Genomic DNA, 23116 nt, shown 5'->3' on the forward strand with positions numbered 1-23116 from the left:
GCCTGGGGAGGAGGCAATGGATTCCCTTAATTTGCATAGATTTCCTCTCACTTTCTGTTTATCTATGGGGCAGGAAGTGAAGGGAAATCTCTGCAATGGGACAGGGATGGTAAAAAATAAACTGACAGGGGCTATAACCCTCCCTTATTCTATCCAAAATGAAAAAAAAAAAAAGTGTTGCTTATAGTTCTACTTTAAGCACAAATTTCTGATAATTTTATGGAGAGGACTAAGAAGATATAACCATGCTAATGGTGCAGCAGAAAACATATAGTACAGCCAGAAAGGTTTGTGGTCCAGAATGATAGGACAGTCAAAATTAGAAGCGGCACCCCCCCCCCACAGTTGTGGAGTGCCGGCCACCCACATACCGGAAGCAGTGAGGCCGCTTTATGGGGGCGCTAGACTAATTTGCCTCTCAGCCCAGTCCGCCCCATAAGACTGGCGCTACACTAACAGTGTAGCACAAGCCAGCGGGGACTCTTTCCGTGCTGCCCCCCTACAAAGTGCTGCCCTAGGCCTGGGCCTTGTCGGCCTAGGCCAGGATACAGCATTACCTGTATGTGAAGTTGTACAATGTACTAAAGCAAAAGTAACATTTACAAAGAAAAAAGTGTCTGTTTGGATGACCCTTCCATATTCATAGCAGATTCTTATCCGAGATGAGGACCTGGTATAGATTGTAAGTGTGAAATTCATAAAAAAAAACATGTGTGGGGATCTCCCTAAAATCCATACCAGATCCAGAATGTTATCCTTGATGATATGTTTTTTCTTTTTTTTGGGGGGGAGGGGGGCACACCAAAAATAAATTGCCTGGGATCCTCCAAAATCCATACCAGACCCTTATCTGAGACATGCAGCCTGGGTGGCCGAGAAAGAGAGGGGTAATGAGTGTACGCCCTCCCCCCTGTCCTCAACATGTGGAGGGTACATTGCCAGGATAGCCTGGAGAACCAACTAGTCCCCATTTTGAGCACTGATGATATAGCTTTCTCAGGATGTATTTGTGAGGTACTGGTTACATCACCAGTGCCTCACTTAACCATTAGTATGTAGAAAAACAGTAATTGTAAAAGCAAACAATTTTTGTGTAGCCTCCCTGACGGTATTCCCGAGTGTGGCTCGGGGTTAAATTTCAGCACCATTAGCAGTAACCCGGAGCCACACTCGGGATTACATCTCAGGATCCTGGTGCAGGTTACTTACCTTGTCCCCAGGATCCTGCGATGTCCCCCCACGCTGTCTGCAGGCTCCATCCTCTGCTCAAAGCCTCTCTGTGCCAGGCTCCATTCCCTGCGAGCGTCACGACGCACGGGGGCGGAGCCTGGCGGCAAATTCAAAAAAATGTAATAATCATAACACATACAGTACTGTAATCTGTAAGATTACAGTACTGTATGAAATAATTTCACTTTCCTTTTGTCCCCAGTGCTTTGGGCCCATGCCCTGCATGCTGTTTTATATTACAGATACTGTTCTTTCTGCCTGGAAACCTGAGATTGTCCATAGCAACCAAAAAGTTTCCCTTTACGTCAAAAGTGGCTTTAGACCAGCTAGAAAACAGCAATAGTAAATTAGAACACTTGCAGAATTGAGCGATAGTGAATCGTGGGGAAATATATTTTATTATTAGTATATTATTATTTTTTTAAATTATTTATATTTATTTATTATATTATAACTTATGATTTTGTGTTTCAAACTTCATCATACCCGGGATATCTACTAGACTCTTGGTGGACAGATCTAAGTGTGTTATTGCTAATTATTACAGACCTACAATATAAAATGCCAAATTTCTATGCAAAATAATTGTACCGCTTTGAGACGCAAAAATCTGAAATAATCATACCGCCAGGGAGGTTAAAGATGAACTCCAGAAATTCAGGCACTTTTATAAATATGCAGGCACACTATGTGTTAAGTCTAACAAGGTGCATACCACCTTATCTCTATAATTTACATCTGACAGTTTTTTGGCACTCCGTATCACTATACTTCAGGTTTCTTAGAAACTAAATGCTTTCTACTCACACACATCATTTCTGCCCACCCCTCCCCTCTGCCACCAATTCACAGAATCCTTTGTATTTTGTGAGTGAGTTTGCAAAATACAAAGGCTTCTGTGACTGGGCAGCAGAGGTGAGGGGTGGGCACAGCAGCTGAAGAAGCTGAGACCAGAAGGTACAGAGTCATAGCTCTGGAACTATAGTGACAGCTGTCCTTATGGAGAGAGGTGGCATGCACCTTTTTATAGTTTGCCTGCACATTTCTCAAAGTGATTGGATTCCTGGAGTGTAGCTTTAACTAATGAATGTAAGATGATTTCATATCACAATGCAGAGCTGCATACTGATGTGATTTTATGTGAGAGGGGGGAATGGTCCAGTCTAATGAATCTGTAAACTCTTTAGGCTACAGCTGCTAGGAATAAGGCTTTTTAAGTAACTGCTTCAAGGCTGGGATAGGTGTGTTACCAGAAACATCCGAAGAACACATTTTTTATTTACAGATATTAAAGACCAGCATTGTAGGGTTGCCAATTTATTTTTCAAAGCATGAGGATGACATTTCTAGGCAACAGAGGCTGCTGGTATATATTTGCAGATGACAGTAGCTGTCATTCTGCTATCCAGGCATAATATATTGGCAGTGAAAGTTTACTGACACTATACACTGACATTACCCTATTCTGCAGGCAAAGTAGGCTGGCATTATCTGGCAGCAGATACAGTATTTTCAAAGTAAAGGGCTATGATCGTCATGATTAAAACACCAACATTTTAGGTTCATCCTAGATCCAGCATATGATTTCTCATTAGTTGCCAGATAGTCCTGTGTAAAAAAAATCTAAAAGAGTTTACGATTATAGGAGAGGCTTAAAGCTGGACCTTCCAACAAATAGATGAATACACAAAAACTACGTACAGTAAGTAGAAGTTATTTTATCTGTAAAATATTTTTTCTGTCTATCCAGTTGTAAGATTTACACAGCTCTGCCATACTACACAGCCCTGTCTAGCAGTGCATTAGACCTAATTTTTTGCTACTGAATTTCAGTATCACTTTTAGATTTCTTGCCCACTGCCAGCCTGTGACTAGACAGTGAAAAGAGAAGTAGCAGACAGATTAGTCACTCTTCTCTCTGCTTCTATCAGTATGCTCCTTGCACAGCAGCACAACTCTTTGTTTTTTCGAGCTACACAGTTGAGCTCTGCTAGCAAGTCAAATTCAGGTATTTGCACAAATTTTTCATGTATTTAAAAATACACTAAAGAGATATGAATGAATGCAGAGCAACATTTGATTGTGTGTATTATACCTGGCTGTAATTCAGCTTTTGATACCATTTCTAAAACACAAAGTTACCTATAATGGTTTTGGGCCTCTTTTTTTGTATTTAATTTTAAGTTGATATGTTTTCAAAATTTTAAAAATATTTTTCTGTTATTCATATTTTTTCAGTTTTACAAATCCTTATCTTTGTTTGGCCAAAATTCAGCTTCCAGATAAAAATCATTAAAGCATTTCTTTTAAGTATTACCTGTCAGATAATATTGTTCACATATGAACATACTATGTGAAAATATACACTATATTGTCAAAAGTATTGGGACAACTGCCTTTACACACACATGAACTTTCATGGCATCCCAGTCTTATGCTGGCCATACACTAGATGAAAAAAATGCTCGAATGCGCTTTCGAGAAATGAACACACGTTCGTGAAAGCAAACGATCATGCCATCATGTAATGATAAATTTTGGAACAATAAATCACTTCTAAACATCAATTTATTGTTTTGTCATGTGGTTTTTGCATATAAAAAGGAAGTGACAAAATGTATTTGACCTTTGCACTTTGGCTTCCTGTGGTTTCCGTATATGCTCACAGGAGCAATGTGCGTTCATCAGAACAAATCTTGTGCATAGTGAGCATCTCTCCTGCATCACCTACATCAGCACTACCTTCAATATGGATGTGGATGAAAGGACCATTGCCATAGTAATGCTTGGTGTGATGGCTATACAACCAGCAGAGGAGCCCAGAAGAAAAAGGCAAAGGTTATGGAGTAAAAAGTTGCTGAAGAACCGTGATAACTTCTCGCATATGAGATTGGTTCAAGAGCTCAAGGAAAACAATCCCAATGATTATCGGAGCTATCTGAGGATGCCTGACGAGTCCTTTCAGCTGCTCCTGAGTCATGTGTCACCCCTAATAACAAAAAAGATTAAGCATCCCAGCGGAGCACTTTGTTTCCTGGCAACTGGACGAAGTTTTGTAAGACCTCAAGTTCACCACTGGAATCTCTGCCCAGTCACTAGGCTGTATCATACCTGAGACCTGTGAAGCCATCAAAAATCATTTAAAGGTAATGACACTGAGCTTTTACTTTTAACTGTCAAACACTGTACAACAGAGCTTGTTTTGGTAATCTTTGCATTTTGAAGCTCCAAACATATGAGAAAACTCAAACTAGTTCATAACATGTCAAACTGACAAACATAAAATGTTTTAAACCAAATATTATTCACAAAGATGTGTACTGATAATCATGCCCCCAGTTGTTTTGTGGACAATCCTGTTGTGTGAATGGTACATGCCACTGATGCATTTGTTGAGGTTGTTAAGATCAATGGGTGTGTGGTTTCGTGCTCAGCTAAGTGCGTATTTGTGGTGAGCTCCCCTCTTAAGCCTTGATTAAGAAGCTGAATGAGTATTGGTTCCAGTAATTGTTTTTGGTTTTCTGACATCCAGCATATTTTATTGGCAGTTAAGGCACCCAGGTCATCACAATCATCCTTCTGCTTTAATGCTGCAGATGCTTGTAGTAGAAAGTTGCTTGTAGACTCTTGCCTCATTTTTCTCTTTGTGTTCCTGCTTTCTGGTGGTGATGTGACATTTTGTGATTCATTGCCAAATAGATCCTGTGTAATAAACGTTAACAAAAGAAATTCATATATAATGAAGCCAAAAACTCTACTAAACATATATTTTTACTTTTACCGCTACCAGCATCTGCAGAGGAATGGAGAGTAACAGCTAAACAATTTAACGACTACTGGAATTTCCCCAACTGTGGGTGTAGATGGGAAGCATGTTCGCATAACGCACCCAGAAAAATCTGGCTACTTCTATTTTAATTACAAAGGCTATTTTAGCATCATCCTAATGGCAATTGTGAATGCAAAGTATGAGTTCATCTTTGTGGACATTGGCAAAAATGGATGAAATTCAGATGGGGAAATAATTGAGAAAACCACATTTTATCAGCGTTTAAAAAATGGACTTCTAAATCTGCAAGAGGACACTGTGAAGGACTAAACTTTATATTTGTTGCAGATGTCGCATTTGCATTATGTAACCATTTGCCCTTAAACCTGAACAAAAAACTTTAATTACAGGTTATCTCTTGCCAGACGAGTTGTAGAAAATGCGTTTGGTATTATGGCCAACCGTTTTCGTATCTTCCATAGAGCAATAAACGTAGCCCCCAAAAATTGACATTATAGTTCATTGTTGCTGTGTATTGCATAATTTCTAAAGGCGTTCAACCTCCACCTACATGCCACAATCCAAGGTGGACCTGGAAGATACTCTGTCTGGGGATGTCAAACATCTTAAAGGGGAAATTTTTTTTTTTTTTTTTTTTTTAAGATTATTTTTTTTTATTATTGCATTTAAGTGTAAATGTGAGATCTAAGGTCTTTCTGACCCCAGATCTCACATTTAAGAGGTTCTGTCATGCATTTTTTCAATTACAAGGGATGTTTACATTCCTTGTAATAGGAATAAAAGTGACCCAACTTTTTTTTTTTAAAGGACAGTGTAAAAATAAAAACTAAAAAGAAAAATAAATAAGAAAAACATTTTTTTTAAAGTGCCCCATTACGCTGAGCTCACGTGCAGAAGCGAACGCATACGTAAGTCGCGCCCGCATATGAAAACGGTGTTCAAACCACACATGTAAGGTATCACCGTTATCGTTAGAGTGAGAGCAATAATTCCATCTCTCTTCTGTAACTGGTAATCTGTAGAAATTTTTAAATGTCGCTTATGGAGATTTTTAAGGGTTAAAGTTTGTCGCCATTCCACGAGCGGGTGCAATTTTGAAGCATGACATGTTGAGTATCAATTTACTCGGCGTAATGTTATCGTTCACAATCTAAAAACAATTGGGCTAACTTTACTGTTGTCTTATTTTTTAAGTCAAAAAAGTGTATTTTTTCCCAAAAAATTGAGCTTGTAAGACCGCTGTGCAAATACGGTGTAACATAAAGTATTGCAATGGCCGCCATTTTATTCTCTAGGGTGTCTGAAAACATATATAACATTTGTGGGTTCTAAGTAATATTCTAGCAAAAAAAAAACTGATTTTAACTTGTAAACAAGTCTTTAAGTGGTTAAGACGGTCTGAATAGTCCTTGGAGCGTACTTTCCATAGACATGGAAGATCTTGATACATTTCAGTGAATTAGGGCAGGAAATGTGGTAAGGTAAATTTATACACCAATGCTCCTGAAATAAGAAACAATGCCTCATTGCCCCCCCCCCCCCAATCACAGGGGGAAAAAAAAGCAACACCAATGTGTCTGGGTGAGATGAAAACTATGGTGAAGATTCTGGAGAATAACGATTATGATGGAAGGTTCTGCAACTACCCAAGGCCTAATACAAGAAAAGACACCATCGTGGAGATGTTTGTCCATGTGCTTGACAAGAAGTATGGTGTGGAGCGAACAAAGGACCAGCTGCGCAAGAGATGGTCTGACTTGAAGCATAGGGAGGAAGACCAGTTGCAGAAAATACACAGAATGATCAAAAATGGTATTTTAGATTAATTTTTGCCATTTCTGCTTTCTCTCAGCTATTCGTGCAATCAACCATTTCGTATGGGCTTAATCCTTAATATTGAGGGATGTACTAAGGGTTATATTAGACTCTAACTGTATTGATTTAAGATGAATGACAGTATACCTTGAAGGTTGGTCATTAGTTATGCGTTTTTGATTCTAATAGTGTACATTTGATTTATATGCCTTCTTGTAGTTCATTTTCTGACCTAATATACTCCTGAAGAAGGGGGTAACCCGAAACATGTAGAGTGTACAACTGGAAGAACAAATCTCTGCGTGTAACAGCGCAGGATAATCATTATATATATCTAAGTTCTTCCGATTGGTGTCACACAAGTGGATACTCCATGATTAGTTGCATCCAATGCAATTTATCTACTATTGAAGGCTTTTTATTATGTGTGTGTTTGTGCATAAATATTTTATTTATTTTTGTAAACTGACTGTTGTAAGTTTATACCGTACCACGAGAGTCCATGTTGCCTCCACAACTGTCCAAATTTCTAATTATTAATAGGACAAAGGTACATTCATTTTTTCATAAAAAGTAGCATTTCTATATATGCATGCAATCCATCTATTCTTTTCTGCAATGTCTTTATCAATGCAAACTACATTCTGCAGCATACATGCTTTTGTGATTACATTGTTACGTGCAACTAAACTGTAATGTACAACAGAATAGTATTTTTTTTATTATTATGGGGAAACTTCCATTTGTTCTACACATTTAAAAAAGGTACATTTTTCATGACTGTGCCATACTGTGTGCTTTAATTTTTAAAGGGCAGTTTCATATTTTTATATATTTTTTAACACAGAAAGACACAAGAAAACACACTTTGCAATAACTGGAATGGATATCATTCAGGTTGATGACACTGCTCCAGCTACTGCTGAAGGTCCTGATGATGATGCCGAACCATGCCAAAGTACATCAGATGTTGAAGCAGGTCAGGCACAACATGGGATCAGAGGCTGAAAACTGATGTACAATATAATGATAATACATTAAAATAAATACAAACAGACTATAGACTTGGATAAAAATGGCCGTGGTCCTTTATTATTGGCATAATAAAAAATACCAATTAGCTTACTAAAATCATACCAAAACAATAATAGTTCAGCCATCAAAGCTCGAACTATATTCAAACAATTAAACCAAATAGTTCAGCCATTAAAGCTCGAACCATATATATATACGTCTTTAACGTTAGTACACCATACCCCCTTACAGCAGAAGGGACCAGCCACATAACAAGAACCACGACATAGGGAGGGAGGGAGGGATGTTTCTTCTTGAAGTGCTGCCGTTGGTCTGATGACCGTTAATATTCTTCTTTCTTCTTATTGGTACTTCTAGTCACCTGACCTTTCTTAGAAGCTTCCAGAATTTTTTAATAAAGTTTATTGATAACAGTTAACTGATCAATAATTAACACTACAATAGCTGCCTATTTGTTTCAGTCCCTGTTCCCATAGGCAGGGGTCGCTAATGAGCTTCTCCTGCCTTTCATGGGATCAGAGGCTGAAAACTGATGTACAATATAATGATAATAAATTAAAATAAATACAAACAGACTATAGACTTGGATAAAAATGGCCGTGGTCCTTTATTATTGGCATAATAAAAAATACCAATTAGCTTACTAAAATCATACCAAAACAATAATAGTTCAGCCATCAAAGCTCGAACTATATTCAAACAATTAAACCAAATAGTTCAGCCATTAAAGCTCGAACCATATATATATACGTCTTTAACGTTAGTACACCATACCCCAAACGCCAGGCTATATTCATATAGCATGGCACCCCACCCGGGCCATGGCCAATTCCACACAAGTTTGCAAATCCAAGTTAAATATATCAAGCCCTATATCAGAAAGATGGACCATATCTGGGCGATAAAGCCCATATAATCCACCTTCCAAATCAGTATGTCTATAAGAAAAACCTTGAACAGAGGGCATAAATTTATTGATAAGTCTGTTCACCCTCCTTCTGACCTTCTTAAGATATAAGAGATCAGGATCAATTAACCATTTCAATCGCGGAACAATCTCTGAAAAAATCAGAACCGAGGAGGGGAGAACAGAGCGTAAATGAAGAAAATCAAGTTTAATTTGGGAAACCAAATCTAAAGTTTTATGAATCCCCAAATCATTACCCCTCAAATGAATAATAACTACATCAGGACTAGAGAAAGAAGAAAGCAATTCCGTTAATAAAGAACGAAGAGCAAACCAAGACATTCCACGGTAACCATGCCAAACAATATTCGCACCGTCTAAATTTAAATTAAGTCCATAGACTCTGTTGGAGGCTCGAACATGGGCCCAGTAAATGAAGGAATGTCCAATAAGCCATACAGCGTTTGAAGAACCTAAAATCAGAAAAAACATAAATTAGGTCTAATATAGGAAAGATAACAGTCTGATTTCCAACCACCCAACTTTTTAATATCGGACTCAGAGAAACCCAACTTGGCCGCCTCAGTCGCTGCGCCAATACAAAATGAATGACTGGTAACATGTAAATGGGGCAAATTGAGATAAAGCAGACATTTTTTAAGGACAGCCGAAAACTGGCGCTGAGTAAGTGGAGAACCAGAGTCGTGAAGCAACAATTGTGGTGAACCAAGGGGCCGAGACGGCAAATATGCAGACAACCAGAAGAAGGCGCAAACCGGTGAACCGAAGGATCGCGGAATAACAATCCACCGACCCCTCCCCAACTGATCAGTCTTACTGAATCGCAGAAATATTTTAATAAAATCAGGGCCCATGGAAACATCAGAAAACCACAAACCTCCCAGAGAGGATGAAGACCTAGGTAGCAATTCTGAAATACGAAAAGCCCCAAAAAATAACAAACTAAAAGAAACCTTAAAAAGTAAAGCCTCAGCAGTAGAATAACAAACAAAGGCAGAGGCAGCCATCAAGCGTCGCAAAAGAGAGAAAGTGACCGAAACACGAGTATCACTACGGTAACTGTGTTTACGGTAACCCTTAAGGGACTGCTTAACTAAGAAAAAGGAAGAACAAGGCGGAAAGCCACGGCTTTTAAAAAAGAAAGAAATCCCGCCAATATTTTAACAATATGCGAATATGAATAATTGCGTTGCATCAAAAAATCCAAAAAACGCAAAACCAAAGTCTCAGAAATACAACTAGAAGGAAAACCTAAAGAGGTCAAAAAGACAGTCCACAAAGACCACGCGGCGTTGTAATTCGCCCACGTGGAAGGAGCAAGAGAGTTCATCAAGGCAGAATTCACAGATCGCAGACCACGGACCATAGATGTTCCGGGCAAGGTAGACCAAGGAGATCCGCTTCCGGTACCAGAGCGCGAAACCGATCTATCTGAAAACAGGAAAGAGAATCAGCAATCACATTAGTGTATCCAGGGATGTATTTAACTTTAATCCAAAGATTAAGTTCTAAACATTTAAGAACAATGCAACGCAAAACAGCCAACACAGGCAAAGACTTAGAAGACAAGCAATTGATCGCATAGGCAACCCCTTTATTATCAGAATGGAACAACAAATGAGAATTGCGAAGGTGAACACCCCAAATATCCAAGGAAACCAGAATCGGAAACAATTCAAGGAGTACCACATTTTTGGTATAGCCCAACGAAAGCCAACAAGCAGGCCAACGTGCAGCCGACCAATGACCCTGATAAAAGGCACCATAACCCGTACTCCCAGCTGCATCAGTGAATAAAGCAACAACCGAATTATCCTGGAAAGGTGTCTGCCAAAAAGAACGGCCATTGTACGAGGAAAAGAAATCATTCCAAACCAACAAATCAGATACTAAAGAAGAATTGATTTGCACAAAATAATTCGGAGATCTACAACCAGCAATAGCTCTATACAGTCTTTTAGAAAAAACACGGCCCATAGGAATTATGCGCGTAGCAAATGCTAGTAAACCCAACAAAGATTGCAATGTGCGAACGGTAACCTTAGATTTGGAAAGTACAAAAGAAATCATAAACCTCAAACGATCTAACTTGGCCTGAGGTAAACGACATTCCATCAATACAGTGTCAATGGTAATACCCAGGAATTCAATACAAGTCGTCGGCCAAACAGACTTTTCGAGGGCCAATGGGACTCCAAAACGTCGGCAGGTTAAACGAAATTCAGTGAACAAATATAAGCATTCAAAATTATCTGCCGGACCAAAAAATAAAAAAATCATCAAGATAATGTAATACATTAGATGAACCCGTCAAGAAAGTAACCACCCATTCCAAAAATGTCGAAAACGTCTCAAAGTAAGTACAGGATAAGGAACAGCCCATGGGAAGGCACTTATCATAATAATAAAAACCATCGCAATGAAAACCCAACGAGTTAAAGGCCGAAGGGTGTATGGGCAACAGGCGGAAAGCAGATTTAATATCAGCCTTAGCCATAACAGCAGACACACCCAAGCGACGAATCCTGAAAATTGCCTCATCAAAAGAGGTATACGTAACAGTACTCAATTCAGGTTCGATTTCGTCATTAAGAGAAAAACCGGCTGGGAAAGATAAATGATGGATAAGGCGGAAACTATTGGGTTCCTTTTTAGGAACCAAACCTAAAGGAGAAACACGAAAATTAGCAAACGGCGGAAATAAAAATGGGCCCGCAACCCTACCTTCAGATATTTCCTTAGCAATTTTACCAGAGACAATGGTGGGGAAACGATGAACAGAGACAAGGTTATCACAACAAAGACAACCAGGGCCAGAAAACTGAGGCAATCGAAAACCAAAATAAAAACCCTCAACGAGAATTGCCGCCATCCTGCGGTTTGGCCAACTGAGAAGGAACGGCAACATGTCGGGCAATTTCACCGGTGTTACTCCCAGCACGAAAATTATCCCTAGAAGGAGCAACCACGTTAGAATGCAATCTTTTAAAACAACGGGAGGCAGGATGATTACCCGAACAAGAAGCACACTCGTGTTTATAACGGCATGAATTTGGCCATTTACACTGACCCTCATTAAAACTGAAACAAAAACCCTTCTTAAGTTGTAACGGTTGCGAAGAAGACACAGGCAACGTGGGTTTACGTGGTATAAGAAGGTTCAACCACAAACCCACATCTTTAGACCCCCAAGACATATTTTTATGAATAGCAATTTTCTGACGAAACGACTCGTCATAAAAAAACCAAGCCAGCCCAGGAAAATTCTTGTAAGCCTCAAGGATAATCTCAAGATGTCTAAAAAGGCCACTGCAGAGCTCCGGGCGCCGCTCACCCATAACACTAGAGAAAATACAAAAAGCCTGTAGCCAGTTATTAAAATTTCGTGGAGCAGATTTTCTCTTGTCGTCGTCAGCCTTCTCTGAATCCCTAACATCCATACGATTTTCTTTAAAGGATGGCAAAAGAGAGAGTATCTCAATATATTCGCCTTTCCAAATTTTGTTTTTGACAGACGGCGATAAATGGAAGCCAAGCGGAGAAATTTCACACGTCATAGCTTCTTTAAAGCAACATTCAGGAACTGAATGTGAAGACGGATTCAATAAAGGCAGAACATTAGCATCAGCGACCGGCGGAACATGCGCAGGCGGTCGCACATCCACAGCAGGTAAAACCCCAACATTGAAACCCTCAGAAAAACATTTTTTAAAATTGTCAGTAAAGGAAGCAAAAGAAGACATACATAACATTAAATTATGCATTGGATTGGACTCACCACTAGGAGTCATCTGTGGCAAAGAGTGAGGTAAATTTACAGGTCTAGCAGACCCCAAATTAGCTTCAGAAACAGCCTGTGTAGAATGCAGTGAACCAGAGGGGTTAGCTGTAGGAAAAGAACAAGCACTAACATCATCAGAAATCAGCAAAGGGCGCATCACAGGAGACAACAAAACATCATTCACATTATCCATAGCTAAATCAGGGAGGAAAGAAGAGGAAGACAAAGCAATATCATCAACAGGATTAAGGCCAGTATGAACAGTGTCTGAGTGAACAGGCATCATTAAGTTAGCGTCCCGCAAAGAGCGCTTATTATTTCCTTTACTCTTACATTTCTTTTTGAGTGGAGGTCCCCGGGATTCGATCCAGCGGGCCGACGTCGTTCTCTCCCTCAGCTCTATGCCAGCATCCACTGCGCATAAGCTATTTTCACCCGAAGGAACCGAGCCAGCAGCCGAAGAGGAAGGAGGATCCACCGGCGTCATCACAGGCGGAGTCGTGCTGTCAGACACCGCAGGCGCCCATGACACAGCAGGAGGACGGACCGGAGGAGGAGCCCTGGCCGGAAACGAAACACCGGAGGGACCTGGAAATGAAACCATAACCGGAGGAGGCTGTGGGAAAGAGAGAGGGGGGGGAGGAGGAGAAAAAGAGGCAGATGAGGCCGGAGGAGCCGCCGAGGAAAGGCAGAAACGCAGCCAGGAATCCCCGTCAGGAGCAGAGGCCCGCTCCATCATCTGACGCAGCAGATTTTCCATGAGCAAAAGGTGAGGAGACAGACTCAGGAGATGTTTCTTCTTGAAGTGCTGCCGTTGGTCTGATGACCGTTAATATTCTTCTTTCTTCTTATCGGTACTTCTAGTCACCTGACCTTTCTTAGAAGCTTCCAGAATTTTTTAATAAAGTTTATTGATAACAGTTAACTGATCAATAATTAACACTACAATAACTGCCTATTTGTTTCAGTCCCTGTTCCCATAGGCAGGGGTCACTAATGAGCTTCTCCTGCCTTTCATTCCTCTGATAACATCACAAGCAGCACATGTAAGCCACTACACATACACTTTAACACCAACTACATTTAAAATACATTTTCATGATTTTAATTTTTTTTTATATCTAGCACATCATCTGTCTGAGGAACAGAGATTCAATTCCCTCACTGCCCAAAGATTGGTAGCTAATCTTTTGAAGTGCTCTAGAGAAATGCAAAGATCACTTTTATGTTTGTAGTTGACACACTATGTAAAATTGAACATGTGTCACTTTTGTCAATGCTTTTTTCCGTTACTTTTAGTATAATTCAGTTCAGTTCATGTGGTCATTGTTTACAAGAACTTGCAACAAAACTTCATAGTTAAACTATTTCTAATGTTAAGGACAAGCACTTTATTCTGGAAATAATATGTTTTACATATCTGTAATGTGGGTGCTTCATGCACATTTATGCTTCAGGCCTACCTAGGAAAAATCTGGTTAGAGCAAAGCTGTCTTTAAAGTTTATGCAGCCAGTCACCTCTACTATAGTTGTGTGCAGGCACATCAAGTCACACGTGCATGTACACATATGGTATTAGTGTTTTCATACACCCAAATGTCCCATATGTAGACATGCACTCATTGCACTATAGTAGGGGGTGACTGGCATCACAAACTTTAAAGATAAGTTCAAACAAGGTTTATTCTGCAGGCCAACATCTCCAGACTACTGATAATGTTTGCCAAAAACGCACAGTCTTGAAAATCATGACGATAATTAAAAATCAGTGTTTGATGGATGTATAATGTTTTGTAACATGTGACAATAATGTTTAAAATTTTTGGAGGCTTAAAAAAATAATATTAATAATAATTATGCACAAAAAAAGTTTGTAAAACTATTTCTTTACTTTTTAAAAAAAAAAACCCACTTTGCAATAAAGTTTGAATATTGCATATTTGGTCTGTTGTACTAGTTTTTTTACAAGATAGATATATCACAATTGACGATGTTGCAGGTTATATAGTTGTTGGTATGTACTATTTGGTGTGACCTTTTGATGTGACCGTTCTTTGACATGAATATTTAGCTTCCGGGTTAAATGTTTTTCACCCATGTGCATTAGCAACCATCAGTTTTTTTACGTACGAAAAATGCATTAACCTTGCAGTTTATCGTTCGTTCGGCAGAAGTTTTCCAAACTTGTCGTTCGTTTTTTTGCCACAAATACGTCACAATCAATTACTGATTTGTGCCTATTAACTGGCCGAATAATGAACAAACTGTCCAAATTACAGATTTTCAAATAATTTTTCGTCTAGTATTTGGCCAGCAATAGTTAGTAGAGTTCAATATTAAGTTGGTCCATCCTTTGCAGCTATAACAGCTTCAACGCTTCTGGGAAGGCTGTCCCCAAGGTTTAGGAGTGTGTCTATGGGAATGTGTGACCATTCTTCCAGAAGTGCATTTTTGAGGTCAGGCACTGATGTTTACGAGAAAGCCTGGCTCTCAGTCTCCGCTCTAATTCATCCCAAAGGTGTTCTATAGGATTGAGGTCAGGACTCTGTGTAGGCCAGTCAAGTTCCTCCACCCCAAACTCGCTCATCCATGTCTTTATGGACCTTGCTTTGCGCACTGGCGTGCAGTCATGTTGGAACAGGAAGGGGCCATCCCCTAACTGTTTCTACAATGTTGGGAGCATGAAATTGTCAAAAATGTCTTGGTATGCTGACACCGTAAGAGTTCCCTTCACTGGAACTAGGGGGTCAAGCCCATCCCCTGAAAAACAACCCCACACCGTAATCCCCCTTCCACCAAATGATTTGGACCAGTGCACAAAGCACAATTTCAAAGCCGCATGTTAGTGCAACTTCGGGTGCGACTTGAAAGACATCTGTGCCACTTCATGCACAGATGTCTATTAAAGTCGCACCTGAAATCACCAAAAGTAGTGCAGTAACTACTTTTTCAAATCATTGCGGCACCACAAAGTTGGCATTGCACTGATTGGAACAGTGCCATTGCCGGCAAAAGGCTGCAACTTGTCATGTGATTTGACCTGCCAAATCGCTCCAATGGGAATGAGGGCTAACTGTATTTTTTTTATAGGAAAAAAGGTCTTGCAAGCCACTATGGATCAATGCCTATAAATAGAGGTGACGGTGATATCCAGCTGCAAACGCAGATCACGTTTCATAACCGTGCATATAGTGAAAAAATATAGGTATGTGCGTTGTGCTAGGATAATATACATATATATAAATATCTACAATGAGTGCTCGTATAAAATTCAAAAACAAATAATATATTTGTATGTAGAATCATTGTGTACTTTTACATTCATATATGCACTTTGATTTCAGCGGTATTATATTATATATGCACATTGCACTTTAAATTAACAACACAGTTTGTCACTTTAGAATTTATTATCACTGAATGGTATTATTATTTTTCAATAATTTTTTTTTTTTTTTGGATATATTATTTGTTTTTGAATTTTATACGAGCACTCATTGTAGATATTTATATATGTGTATTTTTTTTTAATGTATCATGTATCTTAAAAAGAACATTTTTTTTCTGTCAAAAATTTTACCAGTAAAAAGTGAGTTTTCTTGAAACAATGGAAAATGTAATTTAGTTACAAACATAGGAAGGTTTACTAACACTGGTACACACAGAATCTGATGCAGCTGTGCATAGTGAACAATCAGCTTATAATTTCAGTTTGTTCAATGAGGCTGGGTTCACACTTGTACGACAAACGCTCCGACATTGGGAGCTCATACCACATGACGTGCGAAAATCAATGTTTCCCTATGAGAGCCGTCTTAACTGGTCCGACTTTGAAAATGCTCCCTGCACTACTGTGGCCTGACTTTGATCCTACTTCAGCCCATTGAATGTCACTGAAGTCGGATCAAAGTTGGATTGCAGTCTTAACTGATCCGACTTTGGCAAGTGACTTGTGCTCTGATGATCTTGAAGGGGAACCCCACGCCAAAATGTAAAAAAACGGCATGGGTTACCCCTCCAAGACTATACCAGACCCTTCAATCTGGCATGGGTTTTAAGGGGAAACCCTCATGCCGAAAAATGGCGTAGGGTCCCCCCAAAATCCATACCAGACCCTTATCCGAACACACAGCCTGGAAGGTCAGGAAAGGGCGTGGGAATGAGCGAGCACCCCCAGAACCATACCAGGCCACATGTCCTCAACATGGGGGGTGGGTGATTTGGGGCCAGGGTTGTCGGGAAGAGGCCTTTGTCCCCATCAAAATGGGGGGAAGGTGCTTTGGGGTGTGGGGCGCAGGGCCAGGGTTGTCGGGAAGAGGCCCTTGTCCCCATCAACATGTCGGCAAGGTGCTTTGGGGTGGGGGGGCTGGCCCCCCCTGCCCCAAAGCTCCCACCTCCCCATGTTGAGGGCATGTGGCCTGGTATGGTTCAGGATGAGGGGCCCTCACTCCTCCCCACCCCCTTTCCTGACCTGCTGGGCTGCGTGCTTGGATAAGGGCCTTGTATAGATTTTGGGGGGACCCCATGCAGTTTTTTCAGCGTGGAGGTTCCCCTTAAAATCCATGCCAGACCGAACGGCCTGCTATGGTCTTGGAGGGGGAACCCATGCCGCTTTTTTTTTTAATTTGGCGTGAAGTTTCCCCTAAAGATTCATACCAGACACAAAGTGCCTGGTATTGTCAGGTATTGATCCTTGTTCATTGATCGTATGACTGTCATGTCGTATTAGTGTGAACCCGGCCTTAAGCTTTGACAATGCAACCTAGAAGCTGATTGGTTTCTATGCGCAGCTGCACCAGATTCTGTGTGCACCAGGTTTAAGTAATCTTCCAATAGTATTCTAATCAGGGGCGGCCCGTCCATCAAGGACGCACGGGCGCCACCCCCTCTCTCCAGCCACCCCCTCTATGACTAATAGAGAGATTCATGCATTGCATGAATCTATCCATGGCCGCTGCCATCACCCCCTATTCAGCCCTTTTTCGAATGCCGGGCGCCTGAATTACAGTGGCGGGGGGTGTATTTTTGAAGCACCTGATTAGAGCCATAGGCTTTAATAGGCTTCAAAAAAGGTGGACTCGAAGCGCAAAGCATTGCGCTCGGAGTCCACCCAGGTGTGTTAGAAAAGCAAATGAATATTCACTTTTCTAACACTGAACCATCTCTCCACCAATCAGGAAGCGCAGGTCTGTTACCCGTCACCTGATTGGCTGAAAGGACAGGCATTGCTATTGGATGCCTATCAGGAGGAGGGGAGGAGATGCATGGAGGACACAGCTCACCGCTGCAAGGTCCCACAGCTCGCCGCTGCCACCCGCTGCCTGACCCACCACCAAGATAGGGTAAGTGCTGGTCAGACGGCAAGCAGGCGGGGGGTCACAGTGGCAACTTTTGATGGGCACCGTGGCAGCATTTGATAGGCACAGTGGCAGCATTTGATGAGCACAGTGGCAGCATTTGATGGGCACAGTGGCTGCAATTGATGGGCACAGTGGCAGCATTTGATGGGCACAGTGGCTGCTTATGATGAGCACGGTGGCAGCATTTGATGGCACAGTGGCTGCAATTGATGGGCACAGTGGCTGCAATTGATGGCACAGTGGGGCTGCAATTGATGTTTTTTTTTAGTATTTTTCATAATTTTTTCAGTTTGTTTGCTCCCCCCCCCAAAAAAAAAATGTTGAGCACCAGCCACCACTGGTTTTAATATAAAGTAGCAACTATTGTAGGAATTCAATAAATCACATCCAGGAATGGCCCACTAAAATGGCATGTGACCGATTAAAAAAATCCTGCCACCCTTTTCTGCAGCTATACTGACCCCTGTTTTAGATTCAGGTAGTTCTTAATAGTGCCATTTTTTACAAAGTGGCGCTATTAATGAACCAGTTACCTCCATTTCATAGATAACGAACTTCAAGGTAATTAAGACCAACTCTAAATTGGAGTACAAAAGCAGGGTATCTGTTTCTCTATGTTGTGTAACAGTGTAACAACCTGTTGCTGGTTGTTAAGGGCACTGTTGGTTTCACAGTGAGTGGAGCTTGATGGGAAAGTTGAGGGATTGGTTCCCTAGCAGGGTTACTCTTACCTTCTGATTGACAGCAGGAGGTGAGTGGATTCTATAATCAATAGCAGGCTTTCTATTGGCTAAAGATCAGTTCACTACCTTCTGTTAATACTAAGGGATCAGTCATCTGCTGGAGAACAAGTGCCTGTGAAATCCTGATTAGGCGCCGCTCACCCAGCTTTAAAACTCTTCGGCACTGCATTGTCTGTGTGACAGCTGCAATTGCAGGAGGGAGCACAGCTGCATTGAGGATGGAGTGTTCATATGGACACTTTGGTCTCAGTGCGTCTACATACACTGTAGCCCAGTGTTAGCCCAAGTAAAAACAGCACAGTGGCTAAGTGGTTTGCACTTCTGCCTAGCAGCACTAGGGTCGTTGGGTTGAATCTCAACCATGGCAGTACTTGCTTGGAGTTTGCATGTTCCCCCTGTGCCTGTGTGGGTTTCCTTCAGATACTCCAGTTTCCTCCCACACTGCAAAAACATACTAGTAGGCTAATTGGATACTGTCTAAATTGGTCCTAGTATGTATTAATGTGAGTTAAGGACCTTAAATTGTAAGATTCTTGAGGGCAGGGACTAATGTAAATGTGCAATATATACAGGTGCATATCAAAAATTTAGAATATCATCAAAAAGTTACTTTATTTCAGTAATTCAATCCAAAAAGTGAAACTCCTATATTATATAGATTCATTACACACAGAGTGATACATTTCAAAATTTCTTTTTTTTAGTTTTGATGATTATGGCTTACAGCTAGTGAAATCTCCAAATTCAATATCTCAGAAAATTGGAATATTGTGAAAAAGTTCAATATTGTAGACTCATGGTGTCACACTCTAATCAGCTAATTAACTCAAAATACATGTAAAGGTTTCCTGAGCCTTTAAATGGTCTCTCAGTCTGGTTCAGTAGGTTACACAATCAAGGAGAAGACTGCTGACTTGACAGTTGTCCAGAAGACAGTCATTGAAACCCTCCACAAGGAGGGTAAGTCACAAAAAGTATTTGCTAAAGAATCTGGCTGTTCACAGAGTGCTGTATGCAAGCATAATAATGGAAAGTTGAGTGGAAGAAAAACAATGTGGTAGAAAAAGGTGCACAAGCAACAGGAATAACCGCAGCCTTGAGAGGATTGTGAAGCAAAGACCATTCAAAAATTTGGGGGTGATTCACAAGGAGTGGACTACAACTGGTGTCAGTGCTTCAAGAGCCACCACACACAAACGTATCCAGGACATGGGCTACAACTGTCACATTCCTTGTGTCAAGCCACTCCTGAACCAGAGGCAATGTCAAAAGCGTCTTACCTGGGCTAAGGAGAAAAAGGACTGGACTGTTGCTCAGTGGTCCAAAGTTCTCTTTTCGTATGAAAGTAAATTTTTATTTTCATTTGTAAATCAAGGTCCCAGAGTCTGGAGGAAGAGTGGAGAAACACAGAATCCAAGTTGCATGAGGTCAAGTGTGAAGTTTCCACAGCCCATGATGATTTGGGGAGCCATGTCATCTGCTGGTGTTGCTCCACTGTAATTTATCAAGTGTAAAGTCAGCGCAGCCCTCTACCAGGAAATTCTAGAGCACTTCATGCTTCTCTCTGTTGATCAGCTTTATGAAGATGCTGATTTCATTTTCCAGCAGGACTTGGCACCTACCCACACTGCAAAAAGTACTAATACCTTGTATACTTTCAATATTTTTTATTGCTAAAGACCAAAAAGATTTACAACGTGAAGCATTGCAAACATAATAAACATCATCCGTAACAAATTAGGATTTGAACATTTAGAACAATTTTACAATTAAGGGATGTGACTTTCGACAAGTATATCAATTAGAGATCATATCCACAGGTCAAGAAATAATTCTCAGGAGTGGGGAAAACTCCCGCTCCCCCCAGAGAAGAAGGCATTCCTGCCAAGAGGAGCACCCTTTTACTTGACCAGATCTAAATGTATTAGCACTCATATGATCATATAATTTGAAAAAAGAAGAATGAGAAGAAAAGTTGAGAACTAAAGAAAAGAAGGGAGAAGTAGAGAGTCAGTCAGCTTTGAGAAGATACAGGCATCCAGGGATGATGGACATCGTATTCTTTAAACCGGTTCATAGGGGTTGATGTATGTATATACTCCAAGGTTCCCATACTGCTTCATATGCTTTGGAGGAGGCCAAAAGAGAGCCAACCATCTTCTCCTGGACCATTATCCAAGATATCTTTCATTTTGCTGCTAATTTTGGCTGTTTCCATGCAGAGGCTATAGTAATTTTAGCACCTATCAGGATAAAGTGAATGAGTTTCAATAGGTTTTTAGAGCATCCAACTGGCTTGCTATTCAGCAAGGCAATCTTGGGAGTTTTAGGTATTGCCATACAGGTGACCCTGTGCAGCAAACCAAAAATCCTACTCCAAAAACCCCTAATGCAGGAACATTCCCACCAAGTATGGAAGAGTGATCCCACATGGCCACACCCTCAAAAACAAAGAGGGGATGTGCCCAGGAAGATTTTTGCTAATCAGGAGGGCACCCAATACCATCTTGTGATGATTTTAACACATGCCTCAATCAGGGAAATATTTACAATTTCTATAAATGCTCTTTGGAAAAGTCTGTGCCAGGTGTTAATCTCCCAGTTGATCTTCAAATCCCACTCCCAGCTCAGTGCATATGATGGCTTTCCTGAGCTCTCTGCCAAGGCTGCATAAATCAGGGAGATGCCACCTCTCTGGTCCATAACCTGGGAACACCACTGCTCGTAGGCTGTGAATCTAAGGGGATCGGGTTTAGATCTCCACAGAGTGAAGAGATGGTGTCGATTTAATGTAGTCTGAATCTCTCAGATTGGGGTATTTCAATTTTATTAACGCAATGGGCCCCAATACCCTGTTTAATAATTATGGTATCACTGTGCTTGATTGTCCAGCAAACTTGACTGACCTAAACCCCTTAGAGAATCTGTGGGGTATTGTCAATAGGAAGATGAGAGGCACCAGACCCAGCAATGCAGACAAGCTGAAGGCCACTATCAAAGCAACCTGGGATTACATTGCACCTCAGCAGTGCCACAGGCTAATCGCCTCCATGCCACACCGCATTGATGCAATAATTCATGCAAAAGGAGCCCCGACCAAGTATTGAGTGCATACTGTACATGGGCATACTTTTTCAGTAAGCCAACATTTCTGTATTAAAAATCCCTTTTATTGGTCTTATGTAGTAATGAGCCTGATGTTCAAGTCAAACATAAGTTTCGACTTGAACATCGGGTGTTTGCCTATTCACCGAACATCGAACATTATGTGGTGTTCAGAGCAAATTCGAAAGCCGTGGAACACTGTTAAAGTCTATGGGACACTAACATGAAAAACCAATAGTGCTAATTTTTAAGGCTTATATGCAAGTTATTGCCAAAAAAGTGTATGGGGACCCGGGGACATGTACCAATGCAAAAAAAAGTTTTAAAAACTGCCGTTTTTTCAGGAGCAGTGATTTTAATAATGCTTAAAGTGAAACAATAAAAATTAAATATTCCATTAAATATCGTGCCTGGGGGGTGTCTATAGTTTGCCTGTAAAGTGGCACAGCTTTCCCGTGTTTAGAACAACCACAGCAAAATTAAATTTCTAAAGTAAAAAAAGTAATTTAAAACTATTTGCGGCTGTAATGAATTGTCGGATCTCAGCAATATAGATAAAAACCATTGAAAAAAATGGCATGGGTTCCACCCCAGTCCATTACCAGGCCCTTCAGGTCTGGTATGGATTTTAAGGGGAACCCTGCTCCAAAATATAAAAATGGCGTAAGGGTCTATACCAAAATCTATACCAGGCCCTTATCCGAGCATGCAACCTGGCAGGCCACAGGAAAAGGGGGGGGGGGGGAAGAGCTCCCCCCTCCTGAACAGTACCAGGCCACATGCCCTAAACATGGGGAGGATGATTTGGGGTCCCCTCAAAGCACCTTATCCTCATGTTGATGGGGACAAGAGCCTCATCCCCACAACGCTTGCCCGGTGGTTGTGGGCGGGGGACTTATTGGAATCTGGAAGCCCCCTTTAACCAGGGGACCCCCAGGTCCCGGCCGCCCCCCATGTGAATGGGTATTGGCTACATCATACCCCTACACATTCACCAAAAAAAGTGTCAAAAAGGTAAAAATGACAGTAGACAATTTGGGAAATCTTTAAAAAAAAAAAAAAAACTGTCCATTCATCTTCGATCACAGTGTCAGTTGACCTGAAAAAAAAAACAAAACAAAAAAATGCAACAACTCTCCCGCTGACTGAAGCCTCTTCGCGATGACAGCTGTTATATAGCTCAGGGTGGGGCCACGCGGTGACGTAAATGGATGACCCCACCTTCCTCTGATGTCTGATGCCCCCCTGCCCACAGACCCCCACAATCACCAGACAAGGGTTGTGGGGATGAGGCCCTTGTCCCCATCAGCATGCGAACAAGGTGCTTTG

This window comes from Aquarana catesbeiana, linkage group LG01, assembly GCF_042186555.1.
Source record: "Aquarana catesbeiana isolate 2022-GZ linkage group LG01, ASM4218655v1, whole genome shotgun sequence".
NCBI classification, from domain to species: domain Eukaryota; kingdom Metazoa; phylum Chordata; class Amphibia; order Anura; family Ranidae; genus Aquarana; species Aquarana catesbeiana.